The sequence below is a fragment of the Vulpes lagopus genome, chromosome 10, assembly GCF_018345385.1.
Source record: "Vulpes lagopus strain Blue_001 chromosome 10, ASM1834538v1, whole genome shotgun sequence".
Lineage (NCBI taxonomy): Eukaryota > Metazoa > Chordata > Mammalia > Carnivora > Canidae > Vulpes > Vulpes lagopus.
In genome coordinates this window covers 105,541,875-105,551,019 of record NC_054833.1, presented here as the reverse complement: position 1 = coordinate 105,551,019, position 9,145 = coordinate 105,541,875, and the positions used below count along the sequence as shown (strand labels likewise).

The 9,145-nt window shown below is 50.5% G+C and overlaps 1 protein-coding gene across 1 annotated transcript in view; it reads left to right on the top strand.

The window, feature by feature from the left end:
* Positions 1 to 7,460: 7,460 nt before the first annotated feature.
* Positions 7,461 to 9,145, top strand: part of ZFHX3 (zinc finger homeobox 3) — a 244,988-nt gene continuing 243,303 nt past the window's right edge. Inside the window, exon 1 of the mRNA XM_041772942.1 lies at positions 7,461 to 7,590. The gene's annotated coding sequence lies outside the window, so the exon portion shown is untranslated. The remainder of the gene's footprint in view (positions 7,591 to 9,145) is intronic.

Below are 9,145 nucleotides of genomic sequence, written 5' to 3'. Positions count from 1 at the left end.
CAGAGCCCCGGCCCAAGAGCCCCGGGGTTGGCAAGCACCTGACCACGGGGCTGCGCCCTGCCCTGCCCAGCCCTAACCAAGCACTGGCCCCAAATTTTGAGCCATCCATGTACAGGAAGATCGGGTTTGCCTTTTTCTCTAAGAATTGGAAACAAACGAATTGGAAAATTTCTGCTTTGGAAAAATATCTGTTCGATGTCGTTTGGTGCTTAAATTGTCCTTGGAATTTTTTTTCAGCTTCATTTGAAAAAGAAAAGGAAAGTTGACGCGAGCGCCCCAAACCTTGTTTCTCTTTAAATTGTCCCCTTAGACGTACAGTTGGTTACTGCAGATGTTTTCTGGGGCGAGGAGAGCGAAATGGAATGGGAGGGAGGATGAAGACTGGGAATCTCTGATTTTAAATCCCATTATTGGCTTTGAGGAGAGGCGTGCGCGCGCGCGCGCGCACACACACACACACACAAAATCAGGAAAAGATAGTTCGTCCCCCACTGATTTTCTTCACTTCAAAGATTTCCCTAGCCCCTTAAATCAGAAATATTATGGTGCTAGGTATTTCTCAGGGAAAAAAATGCACATGTTTCTTCAGAATATGTACACGGCATAGGTCCCTTTTTTACATTTCTCAGCAAAAAAAAAAAAAAAAAAAAGCGGGGGGTGGGGGTGAGTGGGAAGGCACTCAATTCCCTGGCTATTAAACAAGCCATGCCTGCAAGAAATGCAGGCATCGGGGGATTGCTCAGCCGCGCATCCTTCCATTAGCGCACGCCTGCGTGTCTGCGTGTCAACAATGCACGTGCTACCACGGGCACTGACTCCCCACGCCAGCCCTAACGGGCTCTGTGCAAAGGGGCGCCAGGTCTCAGGTGCCCGCTCTCAGCCCTGCTCCCTAGCCCGCCGCCCAAGCCTCCCAAAGATCCCTTTTTTCCTGCCTCTGGCTGGCAAGTCAGAAACCTCCATCGTTCCCCTGGAAAGTTATGCCCTTGGAAATCCCCAAAGCGAACGTAGCCCAACCGAGGGTCTCTTGCCCTCAAGTTGTTCACTTTGTTGTGCAGAGACGAGGTTAGTTCTCTTCTTCACCTGCCCCAGGCTTTAGATGGGGTGCAAACTTCTGGTACCAGGTCACCAACAGGGAAGCCAGCGCTTGCCAGCGGTGCAGGCTGTCTGGAGCCCAAGAGAGCCACCAACTCTGAGACGACTCCTGCCCCAAGGTTGGATCTCAGATTTCCATTGCAAAGGAGCCGAGGATAGTGGAAATCGGACTCAAACCCTGGAACTGACTAATTGCCCTGCATTTTCACAGTGCGCCATGTATTGGGAATCAAGGGCAGGCTTTATCATTTGGAACTCTTTTCAGTGACCCAGGCGCTCTAAGTTTGGGGCTAATTCTTTAAAGGGTTTACTTCTGAGAAATAGGGAAGAAAGAATGAAAGAATGAAACATACCCACAATCCTTGTATTGGGGATGGCACTCAAGAGTAGGTTGTGGTCTCTTTTGAATCGGAGTTCAAAGAAAAAAAAAAAAAGGCTTGTTCCCTCCCCCTTGCCCCAGGGATGAAACCTCTCTAGATTCGAGCGGCCAATTTGGTTTGATTTCCGTGGTTTGGAGGCTCTGGCGGGGTTAGGGGCGCCGGGGCTAGGAAGACAGACCTCAGCTGCCTACTGGACCAGCTGGTCCACTCTTGGCCGTGGAAGCAGAAGCGGAAATCGGGGTGATTCGCCCTCGCTCCGACAGCTGGAGGGAGCGCCTGGGGAGCGCGTCACCGAGCCTCCGCGGGCAGTGCCTTGTCTGTGGACACCCTCGTGCGCTCATCTCTCTACCCACTCTTAGCATCCCCCACCTGTCTTGTGTCCCCCCAGGGATCCAGTTCCTCTCTCTCTCTCTCTCTCTCTCTCTCCCTCCCTCTCCCTCTCCCTCTCTGTCATTTCCAGCCAGTTCTTTTCCCACCAAAAACTCCTTTTCCTTGGAGTAACTTTCCAAAAGAGCTGTCGTTGTCCTAAAGCCCAACCTGGTAGGGGGATTTGGGAAGCTCTTTCTCAATTAAAGCTCCTTTTGTGGGCACCGCGTATGCGGCCCACGGTGCCCAGGACGTCACCTGGGCACTGAGCCCCACAACCAGGTGCTTCCGTGGAGCGCCATAACAAAAGGGGACTTCAGACGCTTTGCTCTTTTCCAGTGAAAAGGCTCAGAAACAAATCTGAATTTGGGTTTTGGTTATCTTTCAGGCGTGAAAAATATTTTGACAAAAGTATTCTCCAGGCTGCCCAAGCTGGGGGGAAAGAAAGCTTTTGGCTGGGATTGTGGGCACAAAGCAAGAAGCTGCATGTAATGGACACCACTGTGTACATCCGCTTAGGACGATGAGGAGGAGCGGGATCCCAGTCTGCGGGGTTGGCGCCAACATCCAAACTCCCCCACCCTGGCAAGGGCACCCCTGTCTTCCACAAACGGGGAGCATTTTTTTTTAAACCCACACCCATCTGCTCACCCTCTGGTGCATTAAGAGCAAACTTTCTGATTTGGTGTTTGGGGCTTGGATAACAGAGGCTCAGCACTGGGATTGAGCTGGGGCTGGAACAATTCTGGACGCTCAGAAGGACCTCACCCTGCACCCCTAGGAGAAAGGGGAACTGTTCCATTTGTCTGGGGGTCAGAAGGTGGGCTGGGAGGTCGGGGAGGAGGGAACGGATGGATGGAGCGCCAAGTGCCGCGCCTGGCTGCCTCTCTCTCCTGTTTCTCCCTCCCTACCCCATCTTCTGCTGTTTCCAGAGGCAGGAGAAAGGTGATCTCGGACTTGACCCCTAAATCACAGCTGCTGGTGCCGGCACCTCGCTCCGGGGAGAGCGCAGCCCCTTCCCAGAGCTCGGGCGGCTTTAACCCTTTCGCTTCCTGGCGCGCAGGGGCTGGCGGCAGCAGAGCCTGTGACCCCGGACCCGGAGCAGCCCGCCTCCTCCGCGCGGCACCTTGGATCCCACCGGGAGACTACAAAAGGGCGAGACTGCAGGGTGCTGCGCGCCTGGGGCAAGGGCCGGCCAGCCCCGAGCGCAGCCAGGGACCCCGAGGAAGAGCCCGAGTCAGCGGAACGAAGAGGGATGTTTGGATCGTGTTAACTACCCAGACAGATGCACTTCAGCATGTCTGCATTTATGGGATCCATATGTTGTCGTGGCAAATGAAAGGACAGTAACATATACATACAATAGACTTAGAATAACAATACACATTCAAAAAGAGACCCGCACATTCTTCACCCTGCAACCCTGCTTTCAGATCTAGCTCTAGAGTTGTGCGCAGAGGCGTCCTTTCAACCTCCCCTGGCTCCTCACGGATTTTCTTTTTTTTCTTCCTCCTTCCTCCCCCCCCCCCTTTTTTTGTTTTTGTGTCCCCCAACCAGAAGAAAACCCAAGGCCCAGAAGCTAGGCTCTTTGGAAGTGAGATCTCCTAAGATCCCCTTCACCTCTCTTTCTCCTTAAGACTGGCCCACGGCATCTTCAGCCCTTGGACCAAATAATATCTGCTCACATTGCAACCCCAGATTCTGAAAATTGCAGGGAGGCAGATTCTTACTCAAATTCACCATCTACATCTTCATCATTAAACCAACACTTCTATTTTATATTTGCAAAAAAAGTAGCTTCAAACAGATCTGCAAACAAAAACCCCCAGCGAGAGCACACGCATAGCTCTGTACAGTACCTGCTTTTATGTATACCTTGTATATTTGTGTGCACATATATTCAGCACACACAGAGACGCAAAGACATCTAAAGTCATTCAAATGTATATTTATGTACCCATTTATGCATATATCTTTGTGTTTGTATCCATTCATTTGAGCGAGAGGCAGAGAAATATACACATCAATGCAATACTTAGCCTACATTCTACTTTCTGTCCCTACTGTAAATGTCTTAAAAACAGATTGGTCTAAAAAATTTTCTGCCCTCTTGCCAGCTAAATGAAGGATTTAGATTCTGAATTTCTTGGTTCCTTTTTTCATTTTGTACATAAAATAATCCATATAGATGCTGGATTATCGCCTAAGCATTATTCAATCATACAAGCTTGGTACCTCTCCTCCTTATAACGAATTCACTGAGTAAAATTAGCATAAGTATTTACCAGATTAAGCTGACATTTTCCTATATTGCAACATGAAATACATTTATATCCAGAATTTCCCCCAAATAGCCTATGCCAGTGGAGATACTGACTTCCTCCGCGCTGTTTTGTATAACAAGCTACAAGTTCGCTCCTAGTACTATTTACATTTTTAAAAGAAAATAAATACAGAGAGCATTAAAGTGAGTTTCCAAGATCTACAAGGAGAAATTTAATTCTGCTGCATCTTAAAAAAATAAACCAACAGAATTATGAAGATTTGTGAAGACAGATAAATAAGAGGCAAATATACTCCTGAAGGTCTGAGCAATTTTCCTTACCTGATGTATTATGGAAAAATTCAGAATTTACCAGTCTTCTTTCAGTCAGCTACATTTTACACTGACCTGCACTTTGGACTGAAAGGGAAAAAAAAAAAAGATTAACTGTTGCCAATGAAAAATTTAAAATAATAATCAGAAACCGGACAAACTGAAGGTAAAAATATACAATGGCTACAATAAAGATAAATATTTATTTAATCAAAGTAGAAGTTGTGTTTGGACTGTAGGAATGTTTCATCCTTCCCTTAAAAAAAAAAAAAAATCAAGAAAGAAAAAAGCCAGAGTCTTTGCAGGCTCCTGGAGAGTTCCCATTGTCCAGGGCTATCGAGAGCCCAGAATGGCATTAACCTCACAAAAGACACATTGTGCAGGGGACAAAAAAAAGCCCCTTCTTCTACAATAACTTTTAGCTTTTTTATTTTTAGAAAATGACAAAGGTTTTGCAAGCACTGACTGGTGAAACCTGTAGCAAGCCAGGCTGGACTTGGCTTTATTGATCAACTGTCCCGCATGGAAAAGCAGCCAGGAAAAGTTTGAATGGCAATCCAGATTTGGCTCATAGAGAGGAAACCCCCGATTTTTCTAAATGTATTTTCTTTTTTTTCTCTCTAAATAAAACAGCATTATTCCCAGAGTGAATTCACAAGGATTAGATGAGGTAACCCTGCAAAATCCTAAACCGTTTTCTCCTCCTAGTCCTGACTAAGAAGCTGCATGCTCTTAAGAGCATTGGAAAAAATCTCTCAAAATGAAGAATTCCTTTCTAATCAAATAGATTTCCCGATTAATTCCCCAATTCTTTCTAAAATAAGTAATCCAGTGAGGCTGAGGGAAAAAAAAAATCTTTTTTTCCCCCTAAGAAAAATAAGTTTTGGTGAGAGCTCTCTGTCTACCTGATGTTACAGGGTTCACTAAAAATACCTTCAGAAACATCAATGTTGTTTTTGCATTTGTTTGCAGATCACTTAAAGTGCAAATTGCATTTTATTTTATTCCAGACATTGTAATTTCAGTGGTACTAGTTCATATTTAGAACTTACATAAATACATACTTGTCATTAAAAAAAATCTATTGCATTAGCAGTGACGCTAAGGCTAGGATTTGAAAGAGGGGGTAGAGAAACAGAGAGAGAGAGAGAAGGAGAGAGAGAGAGAGACAGACTGAGACTCTTGTTCTTCCTGCGTTTGTTTGCTTGCTTTTTGGAGGTACCGTACACCCGCCTAAGTGATGGCTTTGATGTACTGGGAATCGGTACAGTAGCAGGGTCCCTGGCTGCTGTCTTTGATTCCAGGGATCTCCTTTGGGCTCTGGTGGGATGTACTGCTCCTAGTCTTTATCTGAAATCCATCCTCTCATTTCAAGCCCTTTGGCTTCGAGACTCTGCTCCAAACTCTTGGAGGAAGCTGTGAGACTTTTTTTTTTTTTTGGCATGAGGGAAGGGGTATATAATTTCCCCCCTTTCTCCACTCTAGACCTTTCCTCGCTATTTAAATATATTGGCTTTCTTTCTTACGAATTTAGTTTGAAATTATTTTTCACTGCCTTTATTACATCCCTGCTTTTGATGGCAAAATAGCTTCCTGTGTTTTGAAAACATCTGCTTTCCAGGTTTTACACGAGAAAATTGATTTTACTTTTCTCTTAGGTCCAAAAAGGTAGAAAGTTGGACTTGTTTCCAAGTGCAACTTTTCCTTTTCTTGTCTTTCCTTCAAGTTAACCCCCTTCTCAGTTCTGTTTCACTTTCCCCCTTTTATTCCTTCTAATCATCACTCCTGCTTCCCCTTCTCCTTCTAAAGAACCAGAGAAGATTGATTGCATCTTATTTCAGAAGACAAAATTAACATATCATATATATATATATATATTGGTCTAGTCTGTGGTACGTGCTAAAGTTTTGTCCATATTATCTTTTTTTTTTGTCCTCTGATTTTTTTTGGGGGGGGGGAGATAATTTTCCTTCTTGGGGAAAAAGAAATCTCAGATTTGCAATTTAAAGTGGCCTCTATTTTGTCTAGAGCTGCTTCTCTGCCTTTCACTTAAATCTTTGCTTTAAGCTGTCCCACTCCATTATTGCTTCCCCCCACCCTTGCTCCCTTCTTCTTTGAAGATGCTCTCTTCTTATTTAATTTAAACATTGCTGCATTTGTCAAAAGAAAAAAAAAAGCAAGAAAAAGAAAGGGGAAAAAATAAGAAAGAAAAGAGAAAGGAAAAAAAAAAAGGAAAGAAAAAATCTTAAAAAAAAAAAAATCTTAGCCAGGTTCCTATTGTTGCTTCTCTGCATTTCACTTCTCGGTGTGTATGTGTGTGTGTGCGTGTGTGTCGTGTGTGTGTGCGTGTGTGTGTGTTTTTAATACATGCATAAACTTTTGGTGCCTCTCTCCCTCTTCCTGGGCTCTTCTCCCATCCTCTCTTCCTGCTCTCCTTGCCCTGCTCATCACTTTCCCCCGGTTTTTTTTTTTCCTCCCTTCCTCCCCTCTGCCTCCCTCCACCTCCCCCTTTTCTTTTTTGCTGAATCTTATTGATCCAGAAGGTGGCTAATTAGCCCTTCCCGTCGTGCCTGGGTAATGAAGCACATGCGCACTGAATTAATCACAGCCATTTTTTGCAGGAAACTAATTAGCAGAATAAAGATCCAAAGACTTTTTTTTCTTTTCACTCATCAGCTCCCACTTCCAGCGCGTCCCCTCCGACCGCTGCAGCCGCCGCCGCCGCCGCCTCCTCCTCCTCCTCCTCCCGGCCGCAGCCGCCGCCGCCGCCGCCTGCTTTGCATCCCAATTACAGCCTAGAGCCGCTGCCGCCGCCGCCGCCGCTTCTCCTCCGTGGCCCCTGCCCGCTCCGGGGGCTGTAAACTCCCCGCCAACCATGCTGCTCGGCGGCAGCGGCGGCGGCGGCTCCGGCTCCCCGGCTGCGGCCGCCTCCCGCCCCGGGCTCCGCCGAGCGCGCTCCAGCTCCGCCGCCGCCGCCGCCGCCGCCGCCAGCAGCGCGTCCTCCGCCGCCGCCGACCCCCGCCAGCCGCCGCTGCTGCCTTGATGGGCTCCGCGGCCCGAGCGCCTCTTTTCGGGATTAAAAGCGCCGCCAGCTCCCGCCGCCGCCGCCGCCGCCAGCAGCGCCGCTGCAGCCGCCGCCGCCGGAGAAGCAACCGCGTAAGTGGCAACTTTTCCCTCTTTTTTTTTTCCCGCCGCCGCCGCCGCCGCCGCCGCCGCCGCCGCCTGCTCCTCCTCCTCCTCCCGCCGCCGCCGCCCGGACGCGGGGCTCCTCGGGGCGCCCGGGCTGCTTTGCATGGGGCTCGTCCTGCCCCCTCCCGGCTCCCGCGCCCGGCCGCCGCCGCCCGCGCTCCCCGCGCCCGCGCCCTGCTCGCTCGCTGCGTCCCGCTCGCCTTCCCCCTGCGCCAAACTTTCTCTTTCTCTTCTCCTTCCTCCTCCTCCCGCCGCCGCCGCCGCCGCCGCCGCCGCCGCCGAGCCCGGGCCGCCCCCTCCTCCTCCCGCCGCCGCCGCCGGCCGCCCGCGACCCCCGGGAGGGTGGAGGCGCCCGGGGCGAGGCCCGCGCGCCGAGTTTGGAGGCGCCGCGGGGCAGGGCCGGCCGGGGCGCGGGCCGAGGGCGGGAGGGCGGCCGGGGTCCGGGCGCCGAGACAAAGGCGGCGGCGGCGGCGGGGGCGGGGGACCGCGGTGCCGAGCGCCCCCGCCCCCGCCGCCCCCGGCCCCCAACTTTGCCCCACCCCGAGAGGCGCCGGGGCCCCGGGCTGAGCCGCCGCGCGGGGCGCGCACCCGGCCGAGCCACCCCCGCCGCCGCCGCCGCCGCCGCTGGCCGGGCGGGCGGGCGGGCGCCTTCCGCGGCGGGGCTCGGCTCGCGGGGCTGCGGCCGCCCGGCGGGAGCCCGGGTCCGACAGCGGCGCGGGGCGAGGCGGCTCCGCCCGGCCCGGTACCTGCGCGCCCCCTGCCCCGCCGGCCGCGCCGCGAGCGCCCGCAGGGGCCCTGCCCCGGACACTAGGGGCTCCCGGGGGCGCGGGGCGCGGGGCGCGGGGCCGCCGGCCTCGCTCCTGGACCAGCTGGGCCGGGGACCTCGCCGCGTGCCTGCTTCTCTTTCTTCGTTCTCCTCCTCCTCTCTCTCTCTTTTTTTTTTTTGTTTCTTCCTTCCCTTTTTCTTTTTTCTTTCTTTCTTCTTTCTTCCTTTTTTTTTTTTTTTTTCCTTACACGAATCTGGGATTGTTTACGTGCCATTCCCCACTCACCCCCTCGCCCTGCTTCACTCTTTGCCATCAGGCGTTTTCATGTACATCTTTTTTTTTTTTTTTGGCGTATCTCTTGGAGGCTAGATGTGAGTGTATTGGATATGCTTAGTATATTTAAATCGTGAAAGGACTCGAGGAGTCGTAGGTTTATTATGTTCGAAAAATAACATTTTACTTTACAAATTAATCTGTTGCTCGGAAGCTGACTTTTTGCAAAAGGTTGTGCAATTCCTTCGACTGGGGCAAATTCTTTGATTACAAGTGCTTTCAAAAATCACCCACTTAACTTTTCCCCCTTGTTGCTTCCAAGTTAAGGGAAATATGACAATTTTTATTGGTCTCAATCATTGAAACGTGATCTAAGGACTATATGGAAGGAGCCTGATTGCCTTTTTCTGGCCTCCACTTCTAGTGACTTTGAAAAGGGGGTTTGTTAAGCACCTTTGAAGAAGATGACATACGGTGATCGC